The sequence below is a fragment of the Alligator mississippiensis genome, chromosome 2 (genome assembly GCF_030867095.1).
Source record: "Alligator mississippiensis isolate rAllMis1 chromosome 2, rAllMis1, whole genome shotgun sequence".
Taxonomy (NCBI): domain Eukaryota; kingdom Metazoa; phylum Chordata; order Crocodylia; family Alligatoridae; genus Alligator; species Alligator mississippiensis.
The window spans coordinates 199,280,277-199,299,673 of NC_081825.1; the positions used below are offsets into that span (position 1 = coordinate 199,280,277).

A 19,397-nucleotide genomic window follows, 5' to 3' on the forward strand; every position below is an offset into this window, starting at 1 on the left:
CGCAACCTACCCCGCCTCGGCCCGCCTGCCGCCAATCGCAGCCGGCGGCTCCACCCGTTCAGCCAATCACAGCAGAGGAAGGGGGCGGTGATGCCGCCCTCCGTAGGGAGGGGGCGGGGGTTGGCGGGGGAAGGAAGCTTGGTTGTGCAGCAGCACCGCCGCAGTGCAGCAGCGGTATTCGCGAAGCCGGCTACGCCAACGGATTGTCTGTGCGGGGAGGGCAGAGCAGGCGGTTCCGCAAGTGGCGCAGCCCGGCAATGGAGGCGGCTTGTTTGTGCCCTGCTTGCTCTTGTCTTTGCAGCGGTGCGGCTGGGGCGTGGGGCCGCACGGAGGGCATCTCTGCCTGGGGAGCGTGGCGGGGGTTATACTGCACCTACAGCCTTATCCCTCTACAATGCACCCCCCTCTCCCTCTCCCGCGCCTCTGCAGTGGCCACACAATGCCTGGCGCCCGGCCATGCTTGCAGAAAGGTGAGCGGGGAGCCGGCCCGGCCCGGCCCGCCAGGAGTGCGCTGGGCACGTGGCCCGGGGGGAGGCCTGCCCTGCCATGTCCCGGCCATCAAGCGGGGGGCTGTTGCCTGAAGAGCCCCTGAGCTTGCGTGCCGTTTGCATGGTCTCCACAGGGTTGGAAAAGCAGGGGGGGAAGCGTGTTTTCATGCCTGGCTCCAGGAGGGCATTTTTCTCCTATTCTGCCACAGAGGAAGTACACGTTTTTATGCCTCCACCTTGCTGGAGGATAAAGGATTTCATTCGAGCTAAAAATAAAACAGCCAATGCTTCCTCACGCATCCTTTTTATTTACTTTTAGGACAGGACCTTACATGACCCATCCTTTTGATTTGTTTCGAGGATCGGACGGTCTTGTCCAGTGAGGCATCATGTCCTCCTCGGTGGCTTTGCTGCCACCCTCGAGAGCCCAGCAGACTGCATCCCGGCTGTGCCGGGAATGTCCTCAGAGATCTGCTGGCTAATGTAGTTTTATGATTTGGTGATGCTCAGGAGAGGCCTCTGAGCGTGTCCGTTCTTGCAGCTAATTGTTTTTCCCTTCACTTTTTGGAGAGGGGGATGCAATAACAGAAGGACAAGCTTGAGCCCATGTGGAGGCCTGGCAAGAGAACTTGATTTCAGGGACAATTGGGAAGGTTTCGACTTGTAAAAATTAGTCCAATATGGATGTCAGACTTTCATGAATAGTTATAATTTTGCAGCTTGATTAATGGGTGAGCATACACAAAATGTGTAAAACCAATCAAGGCAACCAACATTTGTCAGCTACATTAAAAGTTGCGAAGCATGCTAAGACATACTTAATATCACTGGCTTTTCCTCCAACCTTAGCATCCCATTTGGACACCAGTACAGGTTTTACTCACTTTGTGCTGTGCAGGCGTTCCTGGAAAATGGCACATAACTCAAATTCACATAAGGGGAGCCCACTTCACAATTTAACAAATAGGGATATGTTCTAAGGCCTGTCTGTACCCCAGACCCATTACTACCACTTTTACAAGACAATTTTTGGTACTCGCCAACGGCAGACAATATACACAAGTGTGGGGCACTATCATACCAGGGATGCAACTACAGAAACGTGTTGCAGACAACAAGTGAGGAGCCCAGATCCACACACGAGACTATATTTTGGTGCGTGTCACTCCTGCAATGCACGGCATAAACCAGCTGACTGCAGGCTTCCACCACACTGATTGCATGAGTGAATTTACCTTGCATATAATACATTTTTGGTATAAAAAGAAAGAGCAAATTGGCGCATACAGAACCTGCATAAACCGAGGGACACCTGTATTAATCTAGTATATGACAGTAAACATTTGAGGCTTTGCAACCTATGCCTTTACTCAGCCTCTGCCTAAACTAGTCCTTGAACAGACATAGTTCAGCAAAATACAGGGTAATACTCCTTCCAGGAATGATGGCCCAATACAGATGCCTTTTCCCTAAAGAGCAGCTCTACCTAAAGAATGGGCTCTAATTTCTAATGGCAAGTCTGTCCTGGAAAATTACTGCACTAGGACATGGCATCATTGGAGTGATGTAGCTGTGATGGCCCAGGAAATATGTGAGGCAAGGAGTTTTGTGAGTTATAGCTTTTACTAGATCAGCTGCATGTTTGGCTTAAACAAGCTTTCAAATGTACTGCATTCTTCTCTAAGTCTGTGAGGACCCTCAAACATTCTCCCCTGCTCTGTACATTCTACCTCCTAAATGAGAGGCAATATAGTTGTGTTAATGAGGTACTTCAGACTCTGTGCTAGTTCTGGACATACTGCCTCCCCTATGGTATATTTCTAGTAGTTCATATGACTTCAGAGTTTGATGCAAAAGTTTGTGAGAAAGTGATACAATCACTTCTGGACTCTACTGCTGAAGTCCAAACAAGTGACTTTACAACAGCCTCTAATTTTCTTTAAAAAAACCCTTGTACCAAATACTTTATAAGAGGCTCTCAAGACCACAAACTATTGTGTCATAGGATTTATGCAAGGTTTAAGTCAGGGATAGGCAATTATTTTGGCTGGAGGGCCACTTAATGACTTTTGGTGAGTTTTCAAGGGCCCCAAAGCTAGCCCTGCCCTTGACAGATGCCCCACCCCCAATTGCCATCTTGGGACCAAAAGTCCCACCCTTAACCCCTGATCTTTTCCATCAGAAGTTCCACTCGTTGCCCTCAGAAGAACTATGTTTGGGAATGGCAGGAGAGGGGGTTGTCATCTTGGAACTAGAAAAAAAAAATCATATACTAAAAAACAAACGTCTACTATAACATGTTTTATTTTTATTTAAAAATATATTGCTGTCCTGAGTTACGGGGGTTTTTGCATAGTATGTATAGAGATGATTGATTGCATAATCACTCTCCATGATCTGATTGCTTTCTCTGTCCAGCACAGGGCGGGCAAATCTCTCACTAAAAAAGAAATCCTTAACTTTGGGAAGGCTGACTTCCACAAACTCAGGAGACTGGTCAGTCAGACACTAAGAGACCATGGCTTCCTAGAAAGGGGAGTCCGCAAGGAATGGCTGTTCCTAAAGAACATAATCCTTGAAGCACAAGGAAAATCCATTCTGTCCTGCAGGAAATGCAGTCAGCAGGCTAGGAACCCCCCTTGGCTTAATAGGGAACTTTTGGACCTCTTGAAACTAAAAAGAGAAGCTGTAGCAGGACACTAAGGTGCCTGCTACTCTCAGAGTAGAGGCAGGAACCCAGGTGCTGGTTGCCGGGACAACCAGTTAAGGAAGGAGTTGGCTGCACCCGCACCTGGTCAGCTGACCGGAAGGGGCAGGGCCTGGCTCCCACATAAAATCCCAGGCCTGAGGCCAGGAGGGCAGTTCCCTGCTGGCAGCTAAGGGAAAAGGGAGCTCTGTCGGACAAGCGAAGGGGAGAGGACAGACTGCTCAACCAGCTCATGAGACTGTTAAGGGGCGGAGTATCCCCCGGTAGGAATTGAAGGATGTTTTAGCTGAATGATGTTTTAGCTGGGCGGCTTGGATATTGTTATATCCCAGGGGTTTGTGTTTTGTGTTTACTGTTGGACCGGCGGTTTGGGTGAGGCTAATAGGGGATGGAGGAGGCCTCATAGGGGACCCACAGCAGTGTGGGAACCCCAGCCCCAGAGGGGGGCAGTGAGAAGCCCCAGAGAGGGGGCAAGGGGAGGGCCAAATTATATCAAGGCCCAGATCAAACCACGTCAGTATCATCCACGAGGCTTGGGCTGCAGTGTAGGGGAGGAAAAGGAGCTGTAGATAGCGCCCCCTGGCACCGGGGCAATAGGCAGCTTCCCACTAATTAACGTCCATTAATTAATTGAGATCAAGGCGTGGCAGGCGAGAAGGCGGGCGGTTGGCCCATCACAGGAGGGCAGAGTCACCAATAGGCGGACTCAAGAAGAGGCACTCAGAAGCCTGCAACAGATGGAAAGTGGGAATCATCACCAAAAAGGACTATACAATACCAGCCTGCATCTGTAGAGAGCAGACCAGAAAAGCCAAAGCAGAAACCGAACTTAGGCTAGCCATGGGAATCAGGGGCAACCAAAAGTCCTTCTTCAGATATGTGGACAACTGGAGAAAGAACAAAAGCAACATTGGGCCCCTGTTAAATCAAATGGGGCAGCTGATGTCTGATGCTCAGGAAAAGGCCAGTCTCCTAAATGATTACTTTCTGTCGGTCTTCCACCTGCCCATGGGGGTCACCCTGTTGGACAGGACACAAAGCATCCAGGGGGAGGGAGATGGGCCGACAATTGATGTAGATCAAGTGAGGGAACACCTTGAGAGGCTTGACATCCGTAAGTCCACAAGCCCAGACCCAAGAGTCCTGAAGGACCTGGTGGACATCATAGCACGCCCTATGGCAAAGATATATGAGAACACGAGGTGCTCAGGAGAGGTACCAGAAGCCTAGAAAAGAGCCAACGTGGTCCCAATCTTCAAAGGAGGGAAGGAAGATCCAGGGAATTACAGGCGGGCATCCATCCGTGGGAAAATCCTGGAGAAAATCAAAAGTTCCATCAGCAACAGGCTAATGGAAGACAACTTTTTGAGTGTCAGCCAACATAGCTTTGTTGCTGGAAGGTCTTGCCTGACCAACCTCATCTCCTTCTCCGACCAGGTGACTCCTTGCCTGGACAAGGGAGACAAGGTTAATGTCATATATCTGGATTTCAAGAAAGCCTTTAACTTGGTCTCCCATGATGTCCTCATGGTTAAGCTGGAGAACTGACACCTCAACCATCTCATGGTCTGATGGTTGGGGAACTGGCTCTGGGGTCAGACCCAAAGAGTATTAGTTGACGGAAGCAAATCAACATGGTGTAAGGTGAACAGGTCCAGGGAGGTGATTCTCCCTCTCTATGCGGCACTGGTCAGGCCACAGCTGGAGTACTGTGTCCAGTTCTGAATGCCACAGTTCAAGTGGGAGGCAGACAACCTGGAGAGGGTACAAAGAAGAGCCACTCATCTGATTAGAGGCCTGCAGGGAAGGCCCTACGAGGAAAGGCTAAGGGTCCTTAACCTCTTCAGCCTCTCCAAGAGAAGGCTGAGAGAGGACCCTGTGGCAGCGTACAAATTCATAAGGGGAGAGCAACATGAAGTAGGTGACGATTTGTTTACCAGGGCACCCCCTGGAACAACGAGGAACAATGGCCATAAACTACTGGAGAGAAGGTTTAGACTGGACATTAGAAAAAAGTTCTTCATGGTCAGGGTTGCCAAGATCTGGAATGGGCTTCCAAAGGAGGTGGTGCTTGCCCCATCTTTGAGGGTCTTCAAGAGGAGACTGGACAGGCACCTGGCTGGGATCACATGACTCCAGGTTGGTGAACCTTTTCTTGCCTGCCAGGGGCAGGGGGCCCACTGAGGTCCCTTCCGACCCAAGAATCTATGAAGCTATGACCAGTGGTGTCCCTCAGGGCTCAGTACTTGGACCAGTGCTCTTTAATATCTTCATTCATGATCTGCATTCGGGTATCGGATGTGGACTGGCAGAGTTCATGGACAACACTAAATTGTGGGGAAAGGCAGTCACGCTGGAGGATAGGCTGGGGATACAGGCCGACCTGGACATGCTTGCAAGGTCAGCGAACCAAAATCTGATGGCATTCTATGTAGAGAAGTGCAGGGTGCTCCACCTTGGGAGGAAAAATCAGCATCATACTTGTAGGCTTATGACCGAAAGAGAGTTGGGGGTCCTGATTGACCACAAGATGAATATGAGCCACCAATGTGATGCCGTAGCTGGCAAAGCAAACCAAACCCTGGCATACATTCACCGATGCATTTCAAGCAAAACCAGGAACGTCATCCTCCCACTTTACTCAACCTTAGTGGGCACACCTACACATGCAAGCACGTGTGCTTGCAGCAGCTCTAATGGAAGCCGTGCAAATTTGAGCCAGGGCTTTTTGCCTCAGCACATGTGCTCGAACATGCATTTTGTTGTGGAGCAAATTGTGCCACCTGGGGCAAAATAACCCTGCCTGGCTCCCTCCAGATCTGTAGCCAGGGGGATCTAGAGCCCAGAGCCAGCACCTGTGCTCTCCCCAGCAGTATAAAAAGGTTCCCTATCCTGCCCCCATCCATACAAAAAGCTGCCCTGGCAAGCAGCTCAGGGCTACTCATTCTCAGGAGCTTCTGGGGCCCAGCCAATTGGTACATGGGGACACTACCCCTTGTGCCAGCTAGACTGCTGCAGCAGCATCCCAAATCCATTTTTAAAAATACCCCCAAATCCATGTTCTTCCACAATTAAAACAAAAAAATCACTGTACACACACACACACACACACACCCCCCCCCCCCCTAGACAGAGAGTCAGTGATCAGTTGGGTAATGCTTTATTGGTATATTTACAATATAAAAGCAATTTGGAAGCCTACCAGTGTCTCTACCATCATGAAAAAATAAATTCTAAATACCTATATATGTTGATGTGTGCTTTTGGTTTTCTTCACGCATGATGGGTGTGTGATGGGAGGATGCGGTGTTTGAAGGAAGAGGGTGGGAAGGGGTGTGGGGGAAGGCAGGTGGGTGTGTGTGGAGGGATGTGGGTAGGTCTGTGGGTAGGTGTGGGGCAATTTCTGTAGGGACTGTGGGTGTGGGGAACCTTCTGGGGGTGGGGTTGTTCAGGAGGGGTGGGTCCCCTGGCCCCCACAGGGTGCAGCCCCCCCTCCCCCCACAGCGCATGGAATGTCCCCCCACACAGGGCCCCAGCTCCCCCTTGGAGGGCCACAGCCCCTATCCCCCACAGGGCCCCAGCCCCCACACCCAGGGTCCCAAGCACCATGGAGGGCCACAGCCCCCCCGCCCAGGGCCTATAATTGACCTTTCACAGCAGCGAGGGGACCATGCGCCGAGCCCAGCTGGGTCCTGCCGGCCCTGGGGCTGCTCCTGCCGCCCAGCCGGGCCAGTCTCATGGTGGCAGGACCCAGCGTGGCACGCGGGGACCTCAGGCCCAGCCGGGTTATGCCACCCTTGGGGCTGCTCTGCCACCAGGCCAGGTTGGGCCCATGGTGACAGGACCCGGCACAGCATGTGGGGACTGTGTGCCAGGCTCAGCCAGGTCTTGGGGCCCTTCTGCTGCCCAGATGGGCTAGGCCCATGGTAGCAAGACCTGGCTCAGCACGTGGAGACCACGTGCCAGGCCCAGCTGGGTCCTGTCGCTCAGCCGAGCCATTCTATAGCAGGAGGACTGGGCCCGGTGTGTGGGGACTGTGTGGAGCCCAGCTGGATCCTGCTGGCCCTGAAGCTGCTTGTTTATAGGGGTGGGTGCCCCAGGCCAGCACCCACCCCTATAAACTCCCCACCCCGATTCCCAACTTACCTTGGACAGTGCTGGGGGCTAGGGGCAGCAGGAGCTCCAAAGAGACACTCTGGCCGAAACCAAAGTATCTCTTCTAGAGGACTGACTCCTGCTGACTCCAGGCACGGGCTGGGACCATGCCTTGCTCCGCTCTTCTGCGAAGCACTTTTTTTAGACCTTGCAGCATGGGGAACATTTTTTTTGTTCCCACACATGCCTGTTGCCCCACCTCAAAGGGGTTTGAGGAGGGGCAAGAGGCATGTGCGCGCTCATGTGGACACGCCCAATGAGGCCCCAGCAGGAGTACTGTGTCCAGTTCTGAGCCCCCACATCAAGAGGAACATGGGTATGCTTGAGAGAGTCCAAAGGAGAGCCACTCACATGATCAAAGGCCAAGAGAGCAAGCTTTACAAGGAGAGGCTAAAGGACATGGGACTCCAGTCTGGAGAAGAGAAGGCTCAGGGGGGACTTGGTGGCAGCCTATAAGTATATAAGGGGGGTGCACCAGGATCTGGGAGAACAGTTGTTCACCAGGGCTCCCCTAGGGTTAACAAGGTCTAATGGCTATGATCTTCTGGAAGGCCAGTTTAGACTGGACATAAGGAAAAACTTCTTTGCAGTTCAAATGTCCAGGGTCTGGAACAGACTCCCCCCAGAGGCAGTGCAAGCACCTACTCTGGACTCTCTTAAAAAGCGTTTGTATGATTATCTTGCTAGGATCATTTGACTCTGGCAGACTTCCTGTCTAAGGCGGAGGGCTGGACTCGATGATCCTGTGAGGTCCCTTCCAGCCCCTAATGTCTGTGAATCAATGAATAATAGCTCTAAATAAAGTCTTACTCTTGTATATTATGTGCAGGAGGTGTGGGGGTTGTAGGGGGTGTGGGAGTGTGAGGTTTTTGGGCTGGGTGGGTGTGGGGTTTATGGGGGGTGTGTGCGTATATGTGGGGTTTGTGGGTGGGTATGGTTTCCCCCTGCTACATGTCCTTCCCCCCCCGTGGTGCACAGCCTCTGCTGGCGGCGGCAGCTGCAAGCAGCAGGCCCTCGGGGTGCTCATGGCCCACAGCAGGCAGACCTCCCCAGTGGCGGGCGGCTCTGACTTAGTTCTGGGAGCTGCACTTGGCAGCATGGGGTTGGCCTGGCCCACTGGTGCAAAAATTTGGGTCAGGCTGGCTCTCTGCCTCCACATGGGGCTTCCAGCACTCCATCGGGGAGCTGCACGTGGAGGCATGGATCCAGCCTGGCCCGACCTGGCACCAGCAATCCCTGCTACCATGCCAGGAGCCCCACATGCTGGTATGGACCCAGCCTGGTCTGGTCTGAAGATGCGCGCCAGCAGGCCTGGTCAGGTTGAGCCTACTCCATGCCACCATGTGCAGCTCCCAGGATTCAGCCAGAGCCACACACTGCTGAGGGACTCTGCCTGCCATGGGCCATGAATGCCCAGAAATCCTGTTACCTGCTGCTGGTGGTGGTGGCAGGGGCTGTGCACCATGGGGGGGGGGGGGGGGGGGGAGCACCCCACCCCACCCCACCCCACCCACCCACAAGCCCCACACCTACCCGCAAACCCTTCCCCCGCAATGCAGGCAGAAGCACCCCTTCCCACTCACCATCTGTCCAGTTGCATGCCATCATGCTCAGTGCCTCTACATGGAGCTCCCAGCTGGAGTGCTGGGAGCCGCATGGAGGTGGAGGCACAGAACCCGCCTGGTTGATGGTGCATGACCTCTGAAAGCCCACCTCCTGACGGCTTTCAGAAGGGCAGCCGTGGGCTAGTAATAATGGTTTTTTTGAGGGGCCCCATGGGCAGGATAGAATGGCCTGGTGGGCCAGGTGCATCCCACGGGCTGTATTTTGCTCATCTCTAGTTTAGGTCTTTTTTGCATTCCCTCTTTACTGGAAAGGTACTTATACCAGATGGGTCTCTTCCTGCTAAAAAGAAATATTAAAAATAATTCTCATGTCAAATTCTATTATCTTCTACTATGTATTGTGTGTGTGTGTGTGTGTGTGTGTGTGTGTGTGTGTGTGTATACACATACACACACACACACAGAGTAAAAGCACAGTAAAATTCTGGGAATGGGGGATGCTGGATAACAAAATACGCTGGTTAATTGAGTGGCCCAAACAGGCATCCTTGCCTGTTTGGGCCACCGTTTCTCCCACTGCGTCCGGGGCGTTGCTGCCCCTCCCATGGGCCCTGCGGGCCCCATGGGACAGGTTGGCAGGCCCCACGCAGCCTGTTATGCCCCTGGGTCATGGGGGCTCGGCAGCACAGGCTGCTTTGCCCCGGGCTGCGGGGGTTTGGAGAAACGAAGTGCCATGGTGGGCACTTCCGGTTTCACTTTACCTTACAAGCTGGCATGCTGGTTAACAGAGCATGCTGGCTTGTAAGGTGCCGTTTACCGGAGCTTTTACTATATATATATATATATATATATATATATATACACACACACACACACATGCACACTAGCCAATTGCCTGTTAAGGATGATGGGGGTGGAGTGGACGGGGACGGAGCCCCATGGCCCCCCGCCCCCCCCACTGTCTGGGCCTGCTCCCTCCTTCCCTCCCGCTGCTTGGGGTCTGGGCCTGCTCCCCTCCTCCCTGCTGCAGCGGTGGGTGGAGGGGAAGATCAGGCCTGGGCCTGATAGTAGGCCTATTTATTTAGAAATTTTAGTTTCTTTTATAATTCTTGAGTTAGACAACAGCTTTTCCCCCATTTGTTTTATGAGGAGACAGCCTTTGCTAGGAGCTCTACAGCAATAGCCTGCATGGGAATCCACAAAAGCAGATCTGTGTAGTCAGCCAGTAGAAATCAGTACTAGTCTTACTAGAACTTACTTGTGTGCACAGAGATCTACTCTCGCAGAAGTGATGGTAGTTAAAGTTGTATAAAAACACCTTTCACAGTATAAGTTAAGCAAAAGATTTTAAAACATCTCAAATGCAGAAAAGAATCCCTATGTAGCATTTTTGTAGTAAAAGTTGAATAGGAGTACTTACAATGTTTTAAAACATGAAAACAGGGATTGTATTTTCTATGAATTAGAAAACATTCCCATACATTGTTTATAGCACAAGCATACAGGCATTGTATACTAGGGCAAAGGCTCCCCAAATGGAAGTGCAGTGGCAACCTCTATAATTTGATATCTCTATTAAGTCTTCTTTGGGAAGTGGGTAGAAATACCATTTTTTGTAAGTAAATTATGATGGGCTGTAATATTAGCAGACTGTTATACATCACATTAAAAAGGAAAGGAAACTATAAAATATTTACTACTGTAGTGTAGGAAACATTATAAAATAAATTGGTGAAATTAAGAAAATACACTTTATGGTTCACCATCCTTGCCTTTTAAACTGTGATTGTTCACTTAGAATTCTGCCAAGCCTATTTGTATGCATATTTGCAGGGTGGACGCCTATTTTTATTTTTTAATAAATTCAACATAATATTGATGTTTAAGCATTTATTTCAGTTTTTATCAATTTAAATTAACAATGTAAAGATCTTCCACTCCCAGGATGGAAAAAAAAAACAATGAAAAGGCCAAGAAAACACCAAAACTTGTATCCTTTCTAATTGGATTCTTTCTCTCCACGTACCAGTCTCACCAGTAGACTGCTTTGCCTCTTTTTACAGTCTCTCCCTGGTTCTCTGCAGCTGCGTTGTCCCACTCAGGCACCAGGAACTCCTGCAGCTGCTTCACATGCCTTCCTCCACCGCCTGTTTCCAGTCAGGCTCGAAGACTCTTTCCCCCTTCCACCTGTGACCGAACAGCTAATTGCTTAATTAATGAGTCATTAGGCCATCAGCTTTTTTTCTCTTTAAAGAGATGGGCCCTCTATACTTTAGTCTGTGACTCCTTCTGTTCTTCCTCTCTCTTTTTGATTATTAACGATGGAAATATTTTTCTGGCGGTCTGTGAGTGTCAGGTGAAATTGATGCTTATTGATGTTTACTGATAAAAATCAAATCCTGCCAATTCTACATATAGGTAACTGCATATAGGTTGTCCCATTGACTCGAGTGAGTCTATTCACATTCATAAGTCAGAAGAGAACCAGGGGCTTATGGCTTGAGCCTGCAGGATGTTCAGCATCTGCTGAGAGCTGGTTCTCTTTTCTTCTAAATCACTCTTTAATATTACTACAAAAGACAGAACAAATAAGGCTATGGAACAATACAGAGTCACATATTTAACCCGTACCATTGATCCCACCAGCCAGCATGGAAATGCACTTCACTTGTCATATCTGGGGCCACATTTTAGTCACTTATGTCAGTGGTTCTCAACCTTTTTAGACTTGAGACACCCCTTAATAGATTCAAGGCACCCCTCAGAAAATGCCAGTTCTTAGTTTTCACTCCTTTTTTGACTACAGAAAAACAGTAGAGCAAATTCTTCTATTGCAATACATACAGAACAACCACAACTGGTCAGAATGTTTTTGACACTATGGATTCCTATTTTAAATTTCTAGGTTTATCTTGTGAATCATGTTTGTGCACCAGCAGCGGTAACATTTTATGGCACCCTGCAGCACCCTTGAAAGGATCTAATACAGGATGCTGTGGCATCCTGGTTGAAAATTACTGCCTTATATGGTGTTCCATACATAGCTTACCTGAAGGAGTTTCTGTACAACTCTATTTCACTTCTGGCATTCAGCAAATGTTCTTCTGTAATCTTCAGTTCCAGTACTGTCCTTGAGATGTCACTTGTGATTTTTTATTGTAAACATTCTTACCAGATATCTTGCCCTAGCTCATGGGGCCCAGTTCAGCCTGCCACTCACCTAGCTGTGAAGCCAAAATGTTGAGTACCACTGCTGTAGAGCAGTGGTTTTCAACCTTTTTTCATTTGTGGAAAATAAAAAATGTTGAATGGAGGTGCAGACTGCTTTGAATTGTAAGTGTGGTTATTCACATACAGGTTTCCCTCGCTTCATGTGGGTTCTATATGTGCAAATTATCTCTCATGTGATAACCCTTTTTCTACCAAAAAATCATTATATGCAAGGTAAATTCAGTCTTATGCAATCAGTGTTGTGGAAGCCCATAGTCAGCTGCTTTGTGCAGTGTATTGTGGGAGTGACATGCACCAAAATATAGTCTCCTGTGTGGATCTGTGCTCCTCACTCATTGTCTACGATACATGTTTCTGTAGTTGCCATCCCCATTACGGTAACATTCACCACCACCCTGTGCTTGTGTGTACTGTCTGCTGTTGGTGAGTACGAAAATTGTCTTGCAAAAGTAGTAGAAATGGTCCTGGGGGTCACTACAGTTAAGGTCTTGGAACGTATCTCTCTTTGTTAGATTATAAAGTGGGTTCCTTTTATGCGAATTCAAGTTATGTGCTGTTTTCCAGGAACACGTGTACAGCATAAAGCAAGGGAAACCTGTACTTCTGATTGATCATGGTCATCTTTCATCGACCCTTTAGACATAGTCTGTGGATCCCCAGTGGTCTATGGATCACAGGTTGAAAAACACTGCTGTAGAGAAATTAAAGGCTACGATTGATTTGGCTCTGCTTCTTCAGATCAGTTACCTCTCTGTAGGCATGGAATATACTGTCTCTTTAATAAATAGTTTCTGATACATCCTACCACCACTGTAGGATCATAGGAAAGTAGGGCTGGAAGGGACTTCACAAGATCATGCAGTCCAGCTGCTTACCTGAGGCAGGATCATCCGTGACTAAGCCATCTCAGCCAAAAATCTGTCCAACTTGCTCTTGAAAACTTCCAAGAATGCAGAGTCCACAGTTTCTCCAGGTAGCCTGTTCCAATGTTTGACCAGGCTCATACTCAGAAAGTTCCTTCTAATCTCCAATCTAAATTTCCTCTGCTGAAGCCTGATGCCGTTGGCCCTTGTTCCCTACAGCCAGAGCCATCCCTAGGGGTGTGCGGGGCTCAGGGCATATCAGCCTGTGTGGGGCCTGGGGGGAGGGTAGTTGGGAGTGGCAAGCAGCTGGAGCTGACAGTGTTTGGCAGTGGCAGTGGCGGTGGTGTGGCAGCTGCAGTGGGGCCTATACTGAACTGACTGCGGGGCCCCACAAAGCACAGGGCCCTGGGCAGTTACCCTGATTCATGTTCCCCCCCCACCCTGGGACGGCCCTACCTACAGCTACAGACAATAGTCTATCTACATTCTCCCTCTAATCATCCTTCAGGTATTTGAAGACTGTTCAAAATTATCATATTTGTCCATGTGTTGTGCCATCTCTGTGACATGCTGTTGCTGTTTATGATATGATAGCTCCTTAAGTTAGAATTCACTGGACTTAGAAAAGAAGAAAAATCCTTTAGATACAATCTAAGCCATTTTTTATATGGGCTGCTAACTGTGAAGGTAAAACACAGTCCAGCCCTGTAGAATCTAAACCTAATTTACATCCCTGCACAGTGTCACATTTCAGCTAATGATTGTAGCTAAAGGCTAGTATAAGAAGAGAAATCAGGGTGGAACAAGTTATCATACTAAAGAACACCATACAAGGCACTTAGTATGGACATGCTGCTGAGAAATAAGTTGCACCCACTCACACCCACCACATGGGTGCTCAGGCCTGCAAATTAGCTGGGCAGATGATTCAAAGCAGTCCTTGAGCACGTGTTGCTGCACTTGAGAGCCTGAGAGATATTTTAGATTTATGCCATTAAAATGGCTATTAAAACAATCCTAGATGAGGTTCAGGCTTTGTTAAGGTACAGAAAATAATCTTGTGAAGGCTACACAAGTATGAGAGTCTCACACAAAGAAATATATCAAATTTTCCATTTTAGAGAAAGTTTAAGCATATGAAAGAAGGCACAAGAGCTCTTTACTGTGAATGAACTTATTTTGCTAGCTTCACAACACCTGACAGCAGGAGTTAGGCATTTGACTTGAAATGGAACATTATATCATTTGGTATTCTGTTTAGGTAAGACTAGATGGAAAAAAGCAGCAGAGACAGAAAATTAAAAAAATCGATATAAAGATAGGAGGAAAGGTAGTGGAGAGAAAAAAGATTTGCAGAAGTAATATGAAAGGATCAGAGTACATAATCAAAAAACTAAACAGAATGGTTGTATACAATAGAATCTTCTATTTTCTTTGGAGGGGTGGTCTTCTACCCATATGCAGCAGATGTTCTCTTCATCTATAGAACCATGCATTCTTTAAAGCATAATCTCCCTTGAAAAAGGAATTACTTGAAAATTACAAGAAAAGTTGCTTGCAAAAGTTCAACAAATTTTGCAAACCCAAGAAAAAAATCTACATCGTTTGCAAAACCTTCACCTTTGATGCTTTTACCAACTTTGTCAGCCTTCACATATCTAAAAAGTCAATTTAAACACATACAGTAGTAGTGACATTTTTTACATCAAGAAACAGGGTGGAATGAGATGGCTATACTACCTGTACAAACTTAACCATCTAGCTTGACAAATGAAAATTGTCTTAAATTGGAGCTGTCTAATTGGACTGTGGGGAATGTGCCAATTAAAGGATTTGGGGTATGTTTTTTTAGGTACATGAATAAACATTAAATCAACCCACAGTGTATTTATACAGTGCAATCTGCTGGAATGACTCAACAAGACAGTTGCAGGTTCTTTTCCTTAGCTGATATAACATTTATAAACTTAAAAGAAAAGCATTAACATGATCACAGATATCTCCAGTTTGGAACCATATAACCCTTCCTCTAGAACAGGGGTGCTCAACCTCTGGCCCATGGGCCAAATGTGGCCAGTAGAGCTATTGCATCTGACCCACAGGGCTCCCCATGGGTCAGGAAATTTGGTTGCAGAGGGGCGGTGGCAATTAATAACACCACCCTTCCCCCTGCCAAATACCCAAATCCTAAGCCCCATGCAGTTGGTTGGAGCTGGGTTGCATATCATTCCCTTCATGGGACCAGGCTGTATCACCTCCCTGCTGCAGGGCATGGTCAAGCCCCTCTCCCCTGTGGGACCAGGTTGGTGCCATGCTGCCTCTGTCTGATCTGCATGGCTGGATAGGGACCCGCTGTGCCTGCCCTGGCCACCAGATCAGGACCACTGGCTGGATCTGGCCCATAGATGAACTGGGCAATGCCCATCAGTCCTGCCAAGCAAAAAGGTTGAGCACCACTGGTCTAGAACAATAGGGGCCAGCCTTTTAGGCTTTTCATCCTCCGATGCCACTGATCCTTTTCCCCTGTCCAAATCAGCTACCTTGTTTTCTGCTCACTGCCCTGTTAAAATACAAAAATAATTTAACGCTATACTGCATCATTTGCTGATTTCTCCTTCCTTGTTCCATAAGTTGCTGCCTGTTTTCACAAATTCTTCCTTTTTAGCTTGTAGCAAACTCTGTATTTGTTATATCTGTGCAATAGAAAGAAGGGCTAAGTACTGGGGAAACTCTTTATTTTTCCATTTAAACAAAAGTATTCTTTTCACCTTTAACCAGAGGGAAACATAGCATCATTTGAAAAACATGTTTATATTGACAGCTGGAAAGTGTTTATATTATGTTGAAGAAAAATAGTTAATATAATGCACTATTTAGCTTGTGCAATTTGATGGGCTTAAGGTGAAGGCATTTTAGTAGACTGTAGGGATACCCTCACAAGATCTTTAAAAAAAATATTGATTATGTGGTACATATTTTCTCTTCAGAAATGTTCTATGAGCTCCATACAGGTCATCTCTGGCAGGGATGATCTAGCAATCTTTAGACCGGAAAACCCCCCCAAAGAAATCACCCCTTAATCATTCCTCCTAATTAGGTAGAATTTCAGCAAGGGGTCACGGAAAGACTGGGCCCTTCAAGGATCTTCTTAGGGACATCACTAACCATTTAGGTGTGGCTTTGGATCTAAGCCATCAGAGTTTTGCTTTTATCTTACAACTTCCTTAAAAACCAAGCTCTATGTACATTTACTGAGCCTCTGGGGCTAGGTACAGACACTCAAAAGTTCAATGTGGAATTGATCTAGGTTATATAGTTTTCTGTAAGCAGCGTAGTTTAGATTGGTAGCTAATAGAATATACATTTGCTCTTTGATTGGAGAAAGGCAGGGGGAAGCCTTTCTTAGACTGGGTAATTTTTAAACCAGTGTGTGCTGAACATCTATTCTGTTACAGGTTTAGACCGGTTTCCAATCACTTATACCAGTAAAAGTATAAAAATATCTGTTCCTGTCCTGGAAGTCCAGAGGTTGGCACCAAACGCTTTGTTTTCTATCGGTTCTACTAGCATTATTTCTCCAACCCCAAATCACTTTTAAAGATACTGAATATTCATTGTATTCTTTAAGTCTATCAGGTGTATCAAGTGTATTTTTTAGTGATATTTTTCTGTATAAATATTGCAGGCAAGAAATAAATGTAATGTGATGGGCTGCCCTACTTACTGCAGTGCTGGTATCCATGTGGCTGGTCTGTGGGCGAGCCAGCCAGCACCATGCAGCCAGAAGGAGTTTCGCTCATTGGTCCAGGGCCCAGAGGCCCCAGGGTTAAAGGAACCTGGGGAGAGCACATGGATGTACCAGCAGCAGAGCTGGAGGCTTTCCCTGCAGCCAGACAGGACCCAGCACTTCCCTCCAGGGCTAGTATATCCAGAAAAGCAGCATGTATGTGTCCCTCCACTGAAGCATCTGAGGAGAACCTGGACACACTCATTGTTACTGGCTGGAAGCCAGTTGCTGTCCCCAGGGCTAAGTTCCCTGAGAAATCCCAGGAAGCTCTGGTCATTGGCAGGGCACCAGGGACCCAACTGAGCACCAGCTCAATTGACACAGCTGGCGGGTTGCATAGCCTAGACCCAACACCTCTCTCTGGCACCCATGGGGACCCACACAGGAATACAGAGGTCAGATGGAGCTGGAAGAGGGTTGCCTGGTGGGCACAGCAGGCATCCACTGAGGGGAAAATCTGGCACAGAGCCCCCCTGGCACCACATGTCCCGGAAAAGTGTCCCTGGACCTTGAGTTTGCTGGTGGGGGACTGGTGGCACTGTAACCTTTGGCTAGGCATGGCAAGGTGCAGCATTATCATGCCTGACTGGGTGGTAGGATGGGCAGAACCTGAACCAGAAAGCCTGCCCACCAGGAAGGCATTGCAAACCTAAAGGTGGGTGAGTGGAGGCCGTGCTGAGCAGTGAGGCACCCACATGCATAAAGAAAGTGTTTGGTACAGGGGCATCATTGCCCTACTCACTGTACCATCTGAGTTATTTAAGTTGGATTTTCATTTATGTTGTAATTTTTAGAGCATGCAGGACAGCAGCAAGACCCCCTACAGCCGTCATCCTTACTGGGCCCCAGCACAGGAGGAGAAGGCCCCATCACTGCATCTGAGTGTCACACAAGCTGATCGTAAACACCCAAGTGGAAAGGGGTGGCATGTAGGGGAGGAGAAGCCCCACAGAAGACATGCCAATAAAGTTGCCCTGGGCCATACAGGGACCACTGATCACCACCTCCTGAGGTAAAACTCAGTACAAACAGCAAGTCTTGGAGGGTAAATAGACTCAGGTGCGACATGGCTCAAGAGAAAGGGCACTCCTAGTGGCTGGCACCGTGGTTATGAGCCTTTCACATGTAATTTTCCCAGAAGTTGGTTTTTGTTTGCTAAATATGAGAATAAAATGCTTTTCAGTTTGCTGAAAATGAGAATAAAAATATGTATATATTGTTTCCCTGGTTAATAATAAATTAGGCCCCAGCTTTACCTTTTTGGCAAATAATCACTTTGAGTACAAAATTTTAGGTGCACTGGTGTCACAGCTGTAACTATCTGGGCTTAGTAAATGTTAAGCATGGACATTTGTTACCTTCATACCATATGGAATCTGAACCAGTGTTGCCTTAATTGGCCAGTCTTGCTACACTTCACACAGAGTCTTATTTATACAGGTCCACAGCAAAATATTTAAGCAATATCATAATCTGTGCACAATGTTTATAATCTGTGCATAAGAAATGTACCTTTGGCCTTAGTGTACTTGTACTTTTGGAAATAAATGATGCATAGTTCTACTAAATATTATCCACTGGAATGGAAGAGCCACAGAAAATTTAGTTCACACCTTCTTTGTAAAGTGACATCCCTACGCATGTGCTTTAGGATTGACGGTATTGCTGTACTGGGTAACATAGTCTGATATCCTGTTCCTGCCAATAGCTAGCAACTGCTGCTTAAAAGATGTGAAAGCCCTAGCATTTACAACTAGACAGTACCTGATAGAAAGACAACCCCTCACCCCTCCTTTTAACCAACCTGTCAGTTAATAGCTGGCTCATGGCCTACAGTGTAACAGTGTACATCCCTAATACAACTATAAATATAAATATTCTTATTTTCCATATAGGTATTTAATGTTGAGACCTGTTCAGCCTTTGGCCCCAATAACATCCCACCTCTGTGAGTTCTACCATTTAATTATGGATTGTGTAAAAATATTTTCTTTTGCTAGTTTTAAATGCTCTTAATTCCACTGAGCATCTTGTTTAAGCAGCATGCTAAAACAAATTGCTGTGACAATCAGCCCCTGTATGAAATATTTCTCATAATCACAATTACCCAAATAAAGCTGACCATAAATTACACTTCTTCAATTTGGGCAATATTGGAGTGGTTTATAATTGTATCTCTTTCACCTTTGTAGAAATATATTTCTGATGAATATTAAGACAGACAAGGTTCCTTGGGTGAATTTGATATCTTTTATTAGACCAACCCAAATGGTTGGAGAATGGTTATTAAGCAAGCTTTCGGGTTCAAAAACCCTTTGTCAGGCTAAGGAAGTTTCAGCAGTTGGTGTGTGCTCTTCCTGGATGGAAACATGATGAATATGATGAATATTAAAGCATTAATGGAAAATTACTTGGCATTATAAAATGCTGCACTTTTCCATTATCATTTGCCATTCAGACAATACTACACCACACTGTTTATAAGGGATAAACCATTAGAGGTATGCTAAAGAATGTGTATATGATCCCATTTTGAATAAGAGAATAAATATATTCTCATATTGTTTTCCTGGTTAACAATAAATTAGGCCCCAGCATTAC

At 47.2% G+C, this 19,397-nt stretch overlaps 1 long non-coding RNA gene across 1 annotated transcript; it reads left to right on the forward strand.

The window, feature by feature from the left end:
* Positions 1-138: 138 nt before the first annotated feature.
* On the forward strand, positions 139-18,938 carry LOC132248699 (uncharacterized). Its single transcript, XR_009460038.1, has 2 exons — positions 139-470; positions 17,591-18,938. It is a non-coding gene; the product is annotated as an uncharacterized LOC132248699 (long non-coding RNA).
* The last annotated feature ends 459 nt before the right edge of the window (positions 18,939-19,397 follow it).